Here is a 14459-nt window from a genome sequence, read left to right as displayed (position 1 = left end):
CCTCATGGAGGAAGTAGCAGGACCAGCAGAAAAGGAAGGGAGTGACAAATGGCTGCTCATCTGTCTTACTATCATCAAGTGCTCCAAACTACCACTATGTGCATTAAATTTTTAGAAATTGTAAAACCTTGGGGGGGAGGCAGTCAGATGGTGCAGTGGATAGAGCGCCAGCCGTGAAGTCAGGAGAACCTGAGTTCAAATCTAGGTTCAGACATTTAACACTTCCTAGCTGTGTGACCCTGGGCAAGTCACTTAACTCCAATTGCCTCAGGGGAAAAAATTATAAAGCATTTCTGTGCAGTTTTACTAGAAATTCAGAAATCTGAAAAGAAGATTAATTTAGAAAGAAGGTATTATAGATGACTATAACTTATTCCTTTTCTACTTCTATTATTTAGAATCATGTCATTGGATTTTGCAGATCCTTTCTACCGGATGAGTTAGTCTTGCTTTTAACAGAGGAACTTCAATGGGATTGGGTCTCTCTTCAATGGTAACATCCAGTTTAATTATGCAGTTGTTAGCAGGAGTTAAAATCCTTGAAGTAGGAGATACTCCAAAAGATTGAGCTCTGTTTAGTGGGCCCAGAAATTATTTGGCTTTATTTTTATTATCGGGCAAGCCATTGTATATGTCACAACTGATGTGTGGAGATCCTACTGAAATGGGTGCTGGACTCTCTACTTATAATCACTGAGTTGTTGGTTGCTGGTTTGATTGTAGAAGATGACTTCTACCAAAGGGTTAAAGGTTGGGCTCTGGTACTTCTTTATTGCCAACAACTTCTGCGAGACCATTGTCTGAAAGGTTAAATGCCCCTACCATTAACAATGGCAGAGGCTCTGAGTTTGAGGGTGCTGCTATTGCACTATTCCATTTATTGGTCACTAGGACAAGGGAGGCTTTCTAGCATCAGAATTTGCCCAATCTCTGGCACCTCATCTCTAGTTCTTGTTCAATGTCATTATCCGTTTTCAAGGATTTCCTGCTGCCTTATCCATCAAGTCTGCTCAGCACTGGGGACAATGTCCTCTCATCAAGCTCCTCCATACCTCCAACACTTCCATCATTCTGCAGTCTGCCTTGATTTCCAACTTCTCTTATATCCCAGATGCAATTCAATGGCAACTTATTAGAGCAGCAGGTTGATGTTGGTGGAAGAGGTTCCACATGCTCCTACCCAGTTGGATCCCTTTATTATTCTTCCAGAGTCTGGGTGCCATATTGACCCTGTTCATATGGCTGTTTACATCAACTTTACACTAAGAACTTGTGCATTTTTCTCTTAGATGTGGATAAAGGTGTCTGGCTCCTCAGCCAAAGATGTAGCTAAGCAATTGAAAGAAAAGCAAATGGTGATGAGCCCGAGACACCGTCATGGTTCATGAACTTATTAGGTATATTCCCATAGGAATAATGTTCAAATATTTCATCGTTTACGTGAAAGGGAAGCTATTTTGACATATCATTGTGGTCAGATAGTGCTGTGATTTCCCCATCCTCTTCTTGTTGTAAAGAGTTTAACTGCCACATTTTGTTAAGAGATGATGACTCTGCCTATGAATAACATTAATATCAGCTGCCTTAAACTTAAGTTTACATTATTACTTCAAACTACAGCTATCTGTATGCTGGAAACCAGTGTATCAAGCTTGTGGTGTTTGTGTGTGTGTGTTTGTGTGTGTGTGTGTTTGTGTGTGTGTGTGTGTGTGTGTGTTTGTGTGTGTGTGTGTTTGTGTGTGTGTGTGTTTGTGTGTGTGTTTTTTTATTAAAACTTTTTAGTTACATATGGATAATTTTTCAACATTGACCCTTGCAAAACTTTCTGTTCCAAATTTTTGCCTTCTCCTACCCCCTCCCCTAGATGGCAAGTAGTTCAATATATGTTAAATAATATAAATATATATGTATATACACATATTTATACAGTTATCTTGCTACACAAGAAAAATCAGATCTAGAAAGGAAAAAAAAAAAAACACCCAAGACAGAAAACAAAATGCAAGCAAACAGAATGAGAATTGTAATCCACACTCAGTTCCTATGGCCCTCTCTCTGGGTGTAGATGGTTCTCTTCATCACTGAACAAGTGGAACTGGTTTGAATCATCTCATTGTTGGAAAGAATCCTGTCCATCAGAACTGATCATCGTATAGTCTTGCTGCTGCCACGTACAATGATCTTCTGGTTCTGCTCATTTTGCTCGGCATCAGTTCCTGTATTTAAATAATTTCTCCAAACTGGTCCTTACTGAGGTCCAAAGTTGAGGTGCAGTTAGGCAAAAACAGGGCAGGAAAACACTAGTTTTGACTGTCTTTGGAAAGAAACATGAGGCTAGGATTTTTTTCATTAAAATATATTATTAATGTTTTATGGAGTATAAAAAAAAAAATCTAACCCTTTCCCCTCTCCCCACAAAAAACAACCAAGTTCCAGACTCCAGAGTAAGAATCCCTTCAGGAAGCTGGCCTGGTATTTTAGGAGGGAATCTTTGACTTGAAGTAGCAGGAAGCAGGAAAGAAATAAGCCTGTGGCCAACACAAACTGCCGGTTTCCAAGTATGGAAACCAAAGATCTTCTACTGGGGAAGGAGCAGGACCTTCTGAGGGAGAACAAAGGGCTTCTCTGAACCGTCTGACCTCTGCTTGCCAAAATGGCGACTGTGACACTCCCAAAAGACTCCCCCCATTGTCAGTTCATATGTTGTCAGGTTTTTCTGAAGCCATTTCTCTCAGCATTTCTCCTAGCACAATACTATTCCATCACCATCATACACCACAAGTTGTTCAGCCATTCCCCAATGGATGGGTGTCCCTTCCATTTCCCCTTCTTTGTCACCACAAGAGCCGTTAGAAACATTTTGATACAAATGGATCCTTTTCTTGGGATCTCTTCGGGACACAGATTCCCGACTACTGTCCAGGGAACCACCCTCTTCCTGGTCCCTCTGACTCGGGACCCCTAAAACATCCTGGACTCTTCACTCGCCTCCCACAGCCAAGCTGTTGCTAAGGTTCTTTCCTCCTGACAACATCTCTTGTATATGTCCCCTCTTCTCCTGACACTGCTCTGAACCTAGTATAGACCCTCATCACCTCAGGTCCAGTAATCTTCATTAGGTTCCGGGGAGGGGGGGGAAATCTGTCTGCCTCATTCCTCTCTCCACCCCATCACCCTTCATTCACTAAGCAAAGCAATTTTCCTGAAGCACAAGTATGAATGTGTCACCCCCTTGTCCCACTCAAACCCCAGTGGCTCCCTATTACTTCCAGGAACAAATACAATATTGTAATGAGTAATGAAAGCTCTTCAGAGCCCAGCCTCTTCCCTTTACCATCTTCTTACACATTAGCCTGATTCATACTTGTGACCCCAACTTCCTAGTTTTTCCACCAAAAAGAGCCTCCATCCCTCAGCTCCTGCCTCTGCCTCTTCCTCTCTGACCACTGACCTAGTTGGCTTCCTGCACTTCCCAGTTAAATCCCACTTTCTACCGAAAACCTTCTCTAACCCCTCTTATTTCCAGAGCCTTCCTTCCCTTAAATATTTCTGTTTCCTCCTGCACACAACTTGTATTGAAAAGGTTTGTTTGCCTCTAATCTCCATCATTAGTTTCTTGAGGTTGAAGACTGTGTTTTGCTTTTGTTTGTGTTCCTGGCACTCAGCACTGTGCCTGGCACATGGGGGGAGGAGGTGCTTAATAAATGTTGATTGAAGACTGATGTTTTATATCTCATCAGTGTTTGCTGTTGCTGTTGTATTCACATTTCTTCTGTATTCCTCAGAGGTCAGGCATAGTTCTGAGTTCTGAATCCTGTCCCAGATGAGCAAATGGCCACGGGAATGGAGAGGCGATGGACACTAGGCAAGGCAAACAAGGCCCCATGTGGGGCTGGCTGAGATCTCCACTCCGGCTCTGGGGAAGTCCCTCCTCTCTGAAGGCTTCAATTCCCTCTCCTAAAAAGAGTATGACTAAGGAAAGTGTGGTTCATATTCACACTTAAATAAGACACACTTAAGAAGCTAAATATTTCATTGATTTACAGAAACGGTGAAGGCACAGTTTGTGACGATGGTAACTAATAATCCCAGTACTAGATGATTATAGCAATACCAATTTAGATCTAGGAGTTAATAGAAAACACAATCCAAGGAAGCACCAACTCCCAAGTTTCTCCAACTGGGGAATCCTGGAATACAGCTTTCAAGGTCCAGATTGGGAACATCCTCTCCATGGGTGAGATTCCAAAGTTCTCCTTGAACAGAGACCTAACAAACCTTCCAAACAAAGGAGACTGACTGACAACAAAGAGCTAAATATCAGCCATCCCATGTGTCATCCATCAAGAGGCTAGCCAAAGCTCACGATGGAGTTCACGTGCGATGTTCATTCTCTGAGAACCGGCTAGGTTCCCAAAGCAGCAGATGTTCCGTGTTTGTGTAGGAGTTAGCATGTCTTCAAGATCTGGGTTCACCCTGAGGACACAACCTACATGCAGGGCCTTCGTTTGGCCTTAGGTTCTGACGTATTAAAAGCCATGGAGACTTTAGGGATCGATTTAGTGTATATATTTTTCATTTGGAAGAACATGTAACAATTACATATGCATAATATAATAAGCAGGGTAATAAAAATTAACATGGGGTGAATTATTACAGAAAAAGTATTTCTGCATAAAGCAGATCTAAATAGAAAGTCATACCAAGGATGGTTAGTCTCACAAGTAACTACATGAGAAGTCTCTATCAATTTCTCAGCAACAATATGAGTTTGTATTTGATCATTAAGAGCTCTTTGGTTTTTCTCTAAAATAGCTGCAATTTAGAACTTAGAATAAAAATTAAAGGTTCCAAAGATAAATACATATAAGGCAGAAGTAATAGTCTGAGTACCCAAGACAGATAAACATCATCCACTATGTCAGGGGAAAAGTAGGAATAATCACCCTGAAAATGGAGAAAACACATTTAGTATGCAACAAGCAAATGGGAGTACTTGCCCTACACGTTTTAATCAGTTTGAGTATTAGAGACTAGGCACATAGATTGAACAGATACTTCATATAACATAGAGAAACTGGACATGGGATACAGAGTAAGATCACATTTATGGAATGGCTTAATAGAGAGGGCCCTGTCTGTAGCATGACTATTCCACATACAAGTCCACGATCACAATTTGTGCAATCAGCTAAAGTATGAGTAAACTTGCCATCTAGGGAAGGGTATGGGAGAAGGGGTGGGGGGAATTGGAACACAGGGCTTTGCAAGGGATAATGATGAAGAATTGTCCATGCATATGTTTTGGAAAATAAAAAGCTCGAATAAAAAAATTTAAAATTAAAATTAGTCCATTATCTATCTCATAATGGGTATTTGTGAGCTCATAATAACTTCATGATTTAAAGTAAACTGTTCAGTTTCAACTAATGCCCAATAAGCAGCCGGTAGCTGTTATTCAAAGGGGGTATAATTTGTCCCAGTTCGGGGGAAACTTCCTTGACCAGAATACTAATGGTACATTTTTTCCCCGCCACTTTTGCCAGAGGCTCCAATTTGTATACTTGTCCTAGGGTGGATTCTTGCAAATCCACTGGGCCATCCTGCATAGGCCATAAATCCAAGGCTGTCTGGATTGCAGCCTTAGCTTCCTGGAACGATTTCCCCAAGAAAATTAATATTTCTTCTTAGTAACTTGATATAAGAATTTCTATATTTAACCCAAATGTGTGACTAGGACATGCTCGGGAATCTAATATAATAGGAATAGTAAAAAAGGCATTTACAAAATCTAGGAATGTATACCAATAGCCAGCATAGGTTTATACCCTTTCTATTAGGGTAATTGTGTCTGGTTTGGCAGCGAAAGCTTTCAATCCACAGTCATGCTCCATGGTTTTCTAACAGGCCATACTGGACATTCAGGCCATAATGGGCCATTCATTAGGAGGGATCAGAACTTCAGCCTCCATGTATCCTTTTATAGTAGTTGTAATTTCCTCTTGTTCCTCCCCTCCCCCCAATCCTATACTGCTTCATTGCAATGGTTTGAAAAAGCTTAGATAGGGTAAGGGGGGGAGGGGAAGAACATACACTTCCCCTACCAACATCATCTGTACTTCAAATTTCCTGACTGCAAATTGGTATTTCCCCTCGAGTAGATGCAGGGTCAGTTATTCCTCTTTTTTTTTTTTTTTTTTTTTTTAAATATCTTTTTATTTACAAAACATATGCATGGGTAATTTTTTCAACATTGAACCTTTTCAAAACCTTCTGTTCCAAAATTTTTCCTCCTTCCCACCCCCTCGGTTAGATGGCAGGTAGTCCAATACATGTTAAATATGTTAAATCCAATATATGTATACATATTTATACAGTTATCTTGCTGCACAAGAAAAATCAGATCTAGAAAGGAAAAAAAAAAAAAACCTGAGAAGGAAAACAAAAAACGTAAGTAATAACAGAAAGAGTGAGAATGCTCTGTTGTGGTCCACCCTCATTTCTCGTAGTTCTTTCTCTGGGTGTAGCTGACTCTCTTCGTCACTGAACAACTGGAACTGGTTTGAATCATCTCATTGTTGAAGAGCCGAGTCTGTCAGAATTGATCATTGTATAGTTTTGTTGTTGCTGTGTACAATGATCTCCTGGTCCTGCTCACTTCCCTCAGCATCAGTTCCTGTAAGTCTCTCTATGCTGTTCTGAAATCTTCCTGCTGATTGTTTCTTATAGAACAATAATATTCCATAACATTCATATACCACAACTTATTCAGCCATTCTCCAATTGATGGGCATCCACTCAGTTTCCAGATCCTTGTCCCTACAAAGAGGGCACAGACATTTTTGCACATGTGGGTCCCTTTCCCTCCTTTAAGATCACTTTGGGATATAAGCCCAATAGAAACACCGCTGGATCAAAGGCTATGCACAGTTTGATATCAGTTATTCCTCTTAATATGTTTATACCAATTATATGCTCAAGGATGGGGACCATGACCACCAGATATTCTTTCCTAGATAATTGTCCAATTTTCAGTATCAATTTAATCTGCTTGATAGGTATTTCCTTCCCACCCAAATGGGTTATAATAATTGGGGTCCCATTTTTAAATTTAGTGGGATTTCCATATATAAGGGTGGCCTCTGCCCCAGGGTTAATTAAGGCCTTAGGAGTGGTAGTTGAGCCATTTTTCCAGTATAGAACAAGTTTCACACCTCTGTACTTCCTGAATTTGTGAGGAGACTTGGCCAGCATCCTAATCTTCCTTGATATGTTCTAAGGTGGGATAAGGGGAAGGTGGGAGGAGGGAGAGATTATTTTCACGTCCCCATTCTTCCAGTCTCTTCCGCTGGCCCTTGCTTTTTGTACATCTGATATTGCTTGGAATTAGGTATTTCATCACTTTTTTCCTTACTCACCCCAACCCTTAAAAGAACAGTGGATACATCTTTTCTTGATATCCTATTGCTCCCTGTTTATTCTGTAAATCATTTTGATTCCTTTTCTGAGATAGCCCAGGCAATAAAATTCAGGACAGCCAAGGTGTTTGTAATTTAGAGTGTTTATTTACTGGCCTGCAAGGACTCTCAGTAGAGTACCGCCCCGAAAGCCTTATAAGCATCCTTGTTCAGCCTTGCGGTTACAGTGACTCGACTTTCCGCTTACAAGGGTTAAAATAAGGGGCTTACAGGATGTCTGACATTGTTAGGCAAGTATTCTTTCTGAACATAGTTGAGCAAGCACTTTGTAAACACTTCCCTTAATTTAGTTTAAGCAACATTTTCCTATAAGCCTGAGGCCCCTTGACCCAAGGATGAGGGGGTCAGTCGTTTGTCCATTTCACAATGATCAATTCTAATCAATTGACTCTTTTCAACAATGCTATGATTGAGGCCAATTCCAATGACCTTGTGATAGAGAAAGCCATCTGAACCCTGAGAGAGGACTGTGGGAACTGAGTGTGGACTACAACATAACATTTTCAGTCTTTTTGTTGTTTTTCGTTTTTTCCTTTTTGATTTGACTTTTTTTTGTGCAGCAAGACAATTATATAAATGATTACATATATTGGATTTAACATATATTTTAACATGTATAACATATATTGGATTACTTGCCACCTAAGGGAGGGCGGGGGGAAGAAAGGGAAAATTTGGAACACAAGGTTTTGCAAGGTACAATGTTGAAAAATTATGGATGCACATGTTTTGAAAAAAAAAAAAACTTTAATAATAATAAAAAAAGAAACAACTTTCCTGGCTAGATTTTGTTGATATTCAAGGCTCCATCGGGGTCCTGATCAGACTACGGCTTTTATGATCTTGAAAGCAAAACTGACTTCTGCCCCAGCAGTAGCCCTGCCTAATTTAGAAAAGCCTTTTACTCTGTATGTTGATGAAAGACACCTTAAGGGTCTTGACTCAATTACTTGCCCCCATCCCAGGCCTGTTGCTTACTTCTGAAAGCAACTTGACTCTTGTCCTTAGGGTGTCCCTCCTGCCTTAGATCAGTGGCTCTTCTAATAGAGGAAGTCTCCAAACTCATACTGGGGGTCTAACCCCCCACCAGATTAAGAAAATCTTGGAAGCTGAGGGTCACCAGTGGCTTGCTTGTATCAGGCTCCCCTGTTAGACCCCCTGGCTTGATTATCCAGGTAGACCACACTTTCAGCCCTGCTCTCAGTCGAGGGACCTCATTCACCACTGTGAGGAAGCTTTAGATTTCATCTTCTCCAGTCGGCCTGACTTGAGGAACATTCCTCTCACAACCCAGTCGATGAATGGTTACTGATGGGTTCAGTTTCTTGAAAATGGGGAAAGGAAGGTAGGCTACTCTGTGGTGAGCCTCCATAGCCCCTTGGAGGCTAAGCCAATCCCCCTGGAGTCTCTGCCCCGAGGATCGAACTCCTTGCCCTGGCCTGAGCTTTAGAATGAGGAAAGGTCCTCCAATCCCTTGTGAAAGCTATTTTCACTATCACAAGCAGGGAGAAACAATTAGGTCTTCTGGGTTTGTGTCCAGGTAAATCCTAAAGGAGTTGTTAATTCCTCCCCCCCCCCATCTTGAAACCCACCCAGAGGAGGAGTACATCCCCAGGGGAGGACGGGCAAATAGATTTTACACATCTGCCCCCTCGTCGAGGCTTCAAACTGCTTTTGATTTTTGTTGGCACTTTACCAATTTGCGTAAAAGCCTCCCCTTGCAGACCTGAGAAGGCTAAATTTCTGCTAGAGGAGACCATACCTCGGTTTGACCCACCCCGCTCTTTACAGAGCAACAAAGGCACAACCTTCATTTCTCAAATAACCCAGGCGTGGCTGAGGCATTGAGACTCCCCTCTGCATTCTGCCCGTCATCCTCTCTGCCCAGCGCTTCACACTTAACATTGGGGTGCTCGCAGCCTGGGCCACCTGAGCAGTCCTCACTGTGTATGTTGCCACTGTCTGCCCTCCTCCCTCTGAGACACAAAGTCAGGGATTGGGGGAACCGTTCTTTGTACTTGAGGAAAGGCCCGCAGTGCTAGTTTCCTGGGTTGTTACATGGCTGCCATAATCAACCACCTGGCCGCCAAAACCGCACGCTCGCCCAGAGAAATCTCGCCTACGTGGTTTTAAACAACCGTCGGCCTCGGACTGCACTCCTGCCCCTAGCGGTGGCGTCTGTGCTCTGGCCGAAACCCCCCGCTATATGTACATCAACACCTCAGAGGGTTGAGCTTTGTCCTGGGAGGATCCTAGAAAACACCGGCTGGCGGGAGAAATTCATGGGAGCCTCATCTCTCCCCTCCCCCGTCTTCCTCTGGGATACCCGGCGACTGCAGCCCTAACGCCAACTTCATTTGTTGTTCTTGTTTGACTGTCTTTGACCCCTGCATTTCTAATACTCTTGTAAGCTTTGCTTCTAAACCATGAAATTCCAACTACTTATTAACTTGAATCTACCCGATTCTGAGACCATCTCCCCGGTTCTGTCACCGTCTCCCCCTCAGTCTGTCCCACTGGGAAGGGCGGGCTCCACACTCCTTGTCGGCCTGAGGCAGCAAACGCCTCGTCTTTCCCCCCCCATAACTTTATCTTCGTGCTCCCGGTTCTTGGAGAAATTCTTGTGGAGCTTGGCCTGCTTCCGTGGGTACTGATGAACTTGGCCCTTGACTTGGAGCCGGGTCACAGCCCTTTGAGCCACCTGGCAACCTGCCGGGACCCGTGGGGGTCGCGCGTGAACGCCGACACTTAGAAGCGCGTCTCTAGTCAGACGAACATCCTTCCTTGGCTGTAAAGGAACTTTGCCTTGGCGCGCCGGGGCTTCCTCATTGTTCAGGAGTGTAAGGCCTAAAACACTAAAAGTAGCTCACAGAGGTTTCTCCTACATTCCGTGCACACGGTGTTCTAAAATAAACGGGCCGGAGACAGCCTCAGGCGCAGAGCTGTAGCTCAGAAGGCGGCCGTGTTTTTCACTGGCGAGCCCGTGGTTACCAGCCTCCTCCGCCTGGCTCACTGTAACTAAAGGGCACTGACTTTGGGGCTTGCTCAGTTTGGTGCAGGAGGACGCGGCTCCGAGGTTCTACAAGTCCCTATGGGCCCTGCCCACCAAAGGACGGCACCGAGAGGAGTCACTGTCCTTCTGTCCCTGGACGTGGATCTAGCTACCTATCAGATAAACGAAAACTCATACGTAGAAAGGTCACGGCGACGCGGCGGACGACCTCTGGCCCTAAGCGATGTTTTCACTCAAACATCTGGCCTCTAAGTAAGTTTTCTCTAGCCTGGGCACAATTTCCTTTCTCCTGAACTACATTTCCCAGAATGCGCTGCCTCCCTAATGGAGGGGGCGGGCACTTTTGCCCCACTTGGCTACGCTTTCTCCCGGAAGTCAACCATTTTCGGAGGTCTCCAGGCTTCCGTAGTTCGCCTTGAGTGAGGGCACTAGGGGATGTGGAACCCTCCTTCTTCAAGCAACCCGGTAGAGATCGACGCAGAGTGAATGGGCAAAGAGAGTCGGGAGAAGGCGCGGAGCCATGCCTCTCTATATTCTCCTTTCCTGAGGTGACTCTGGGGAGAAGGTACGCTGTTCTGTCGCCTGCTAGTGGATCTGCGTCTGCGCAGTCGTTCTCTTTCCGATTCCCTTCTCTGCCCCGCCTTGGGACACGGCGCATGCGCACTGCTGTATTGGCACTGTTTCACAGGTCCTGGCGCACGCGCAGCCCTCTTGTCCTCTCCTGGCCAGCCCCTCCTCCTTTCTATGGTGGTCAATTTCCTTTTGGAATTCTCTTCTTACTTCTCTGGGTCCACCCCTGGCCGCGATTCCAGTGCAGGTTCTGGGTTTGAACTGCTTCTTTATCTCCTGGGAGTCCTCCTGTCCTTTCCCTTCCTATCTTCTCCCTCCTCCCCTAATTCTCACCCTCCTCCCTTTTCCTCCTCTTCCCTCTTCTTCTCCATCCTCCTCCCCCAGATCCTCACCTTCCCTCCTGTCTCCCATCTGTTGTCCCCCCTTTCTTCCCCTCTCCACTGATCTGTTTCTGGCCCTCCCCTCACTTGTGGCTTCCCAGTTCCCCTTTTGACCTTTCTGCCCATTTCCTCTTTCCTTCTCTGGCTTTGATGCGGTTTGAATGCTCTCAATTCCTAGTGGTCAAGGTTACTGACAACAAGAGAGTGTTAATATCCCCTGTGGATCGGCCGCAGTCATTCCCGAGTCATTAATTGCAAAATGAAAGTGTAATTGTTGGATAGAAACCAGTTTGCTGAGGGACTGACTTCCAAGTGGCAAAGATCTGTGGGAAATGAAATGCTTCCTCTTCGGGCAGAAGAGTCCTGGCGGCTGAGCAAGCTACCCAGGGCCACCTGCAAGGAGCTAGTCCAGATACCGCCCTTTTTAAGGAGTCTGGGAGCTTCAGGAGCCAAGGTTCTGGGCTTAGAGTCTTAGCCGTTTTCAGCCCAGATTAACAGCACTTCCAAGGGGGGCTTGTTGACCAGGACTTCTAATCCAATCAAAGGCTCTGGCATCCCACAAAGATAACTTATGGGGGGGGGGGAATATGTCTTCCCCAGGAGGGGCTGGGACTCCAAAGGAATCACAGATCAAAAGGAAATAGTTCCTTAAAGGGAACACAACGGTTTCCCTCCCTCTTCATCTCCTTTCTCTCCTGTAATTTTCCTCCCCTTGCCCCTTCCCTTTCCCTGCCTTCCTCTAGGCTCCCTCTCGCTCCTCTTTGTCCCATCTTTCTCTTCTTGGTCTCCCCCTCATCCCTCCCTTAGTCCCTCCGACCACTCCCTCCTCTGGCCCGCTGGCTGATGGTCCTGCTCCGCTGTCCTGTATCTGCGCTTCTCCACTTTTCCTATTATTCCCCTTACTTGCAATTCCTCCATTCCGCCGTCCTTCCCACCCGTCTTTCTCTCCTCTCCCCTCCCCACCTTGTTTTTGATCCTCATTTCTAAAGAAATCATTCTCCCATCATTCTCTTCTCTGCCTTGGAACCGATAGCACAGCCCTTCTGCCTCGGTTTCTGACCTCAGGATGGTCCTTGTCTCTTCTTCTTTCCTTCAGCTTTTTATCTCCCACCCGAGCCCCCATTCAGGGAGTGATGTCTCCTCAATGTGCAGCCATCAAACAATTCTTTATTAAATGCTTCTCCTGTGCAATCATTATGCAGGTGCACGATATGCAAAAATAAGCCATCTCTGCCCTGACAGAACTCTGGTTTATGCCGGGATCCATCACGTACATGCATGTGTCACTAGAAAAGTGGAACGGAGTAAAAAGTATCTCTTATGTGAACGGGGCAGGCCCGGACTCCGGGTTTCAGAGGGATCATGCAGCTTTTCACAGACTAATAAGCATGTTGACTTTGAGCCTCGCCGGAAGCTAGAAAGGAAGAAAGAAAGAAGGAACTCAGGCTGACAGGATTGTCCCAGACGAGGAAGCCAGCAGGGTGTTCAGCTGGCCTGTGAATTTATCTAATCCTGGAGGTGAAAGGGAAGGACAGGAGCCTTAGAATTAGCATTTAGATTTGTCCATGGAGAAGACAGGTTAGAGAGAGGAGACACTTGTGGCTGTTCGGTGAAGTTCTTCTAGGCACGGGGCAGCTGGTTGGCAGATGGTCTGCTGGGTGGGGTCACAGCAAGGAGCAAAGGTCCTGAAAGGTGGAGTGTGTATGAGTAAGGTATAAGAAGACTGAAGGGTGGGGTGGGGTGTCACATTTTAAGGAGCTTCAAACACCAGACAGAGGGAACTATTTGATATTTGAAGCAGTAAGGAACTCCCTCCGAGTGGCAGTGTGAACAGAGCCGGGCTCAGAATCGAGAAGGCTGATTTTCTTGAGTCGAGTCTGGCCTCAGATAGTTCCTGGGCACTTCACCTTGTCTGCCTCAGTTTCCTCATCAATAAAATGAGCTGGAGAAGGAAATGGTCACTCCCTCCAGATTTCTGCCAAAACTCCAAATGGGTCACACAGTCAGACACGAAAGAAACCATTCAACAGTAAAGAAACCTCTGGAGTTTACTGCATTTGGGATGTAACATGGTCAGACCCACACTGGAAGAGAAAAACCTTGGGCTATTGCAGGGGCAAATGAAGAGGAGATGCGATGAGGGGGTAAAGGCAGACTGAAAAGTGGTGCCCCAGGGTGTAGAATAATCATCTCTAAGACTTGGCAGCTGATGGGGTTTGTGAGAGCAGGGTGAATGAATGGGCAGGGATGACAGAGAGGGTGACCATCTGGGCCTGAGGGGGGCGGGGCACCTTTCTGCCATCTCTCCCATCCTCCTCTTATTTCATCCCACAGCCAGGACTTTGGTCGAGGCCTTTGTGTTGTGTCACTTGTTCATGCTGCTTCCTACCTGACTTACCTGCTTCTACTTCTCAGTCTGCTGAGAGCCTCAAAAGAGCCTTCCTAAGGCCTTGGAGTGAATCTGATTGTACTCCCAGACATTTAGCAGCTCCTTGGGAGTACAAGTTTCTCAGCCTGGTGTTCGAGGCCCATTTTTCTCTGGCTCCCCTCAATCTATCCAGACTTTATCCCCATTAATAGACATTGAATCCCAATCTATGTAGAACCCAAAAGTGTTGTTCATTAACATAATTTTTTTTTTTTTTTTTTTTTTTTTTTTTGGTGCTGAGGCAACTGGAGTTAAGTGACTTGCCCAGGGTCACACAGCCAGGAAGTGTTAAGTGTCTGAGACCAGATTTGAACTCGGGTCCTCCTGACTTTAGGGCTGATCCTCTATCCACTGCGCCACCTAGCTGCCCCAACATAATATTTCCAGAAAGAACTTTAGACTATATACAGACCTAAACGACTAGCTCCCTTTTAAGGGAAGCCTTCCATCCCCTTGCTTGCATATAATTCAATAATTCATCCTCATCTCCATTCTCAATAGCGCTCACCTGATATATTCTCATTACTTCGGGCTCCCAGAATTCATTTTCCTCAAGTGCTCAGCTAATATCAACTGGTCTGCCATGATTG

At 45.0% G+C, this 14459-nt stretch overlaps 1 protein-coding gene and 1 pseudogene across 3 annotated transcripts in view; both read left to right on the top strand.

Annotated features, from left to right (window-relative positions):
• The first annotated feature begins 297 nt into the window (after positions 1-297).
• LOC141543524 (protein transport protein Sec61 subunit alpha pseudogene) lies at positions 298-1461 on the top strand (annotated as a pseudogene).
• A 9330-nt stretch (positions 1462-10791) lies between these two features.
• LOC141557238 (KRAB domain-containing protein 4-like) overlaps positions 10792-14459 on the top strand; it is a 28013-nt gene continuing 24345 nt past the window's right edge. Inside the window, exon 1 of one of the 3 annotated variants that reach the window (XM_074292658.1) lies at positions 10792-11056. The gene's annotated coding sequence lies outside the window, so the exon portion shown is untranslated. The remainder of the gene's footprint in view (positions 11057-14459) is intronic. The other 2 variants (XM_074292639.1, XM_074292630.1) reach the window with 2 other exon arrangements.

The sequence above is a fragment of the Sminthopsis crassicaudata genome, chromosome 1 (assembly GCF_048593235.1).
Source record: "Sminthopsis crassicaudata isolate SCR6 chromosome 1, ASM4859323v1, whole genome shotgun sequence".
NCBI lineage: Eukaryota > Metazoa > Chordata > Mammalia > Dasyuromorphia > Dasyuridae > Sminthopsis > Sminthopsis crassicaudata.
Note: the sequence above shows the minus strand (reverse complement) of the source record. Positions and strands in the feature narration are given on the sequence as shown.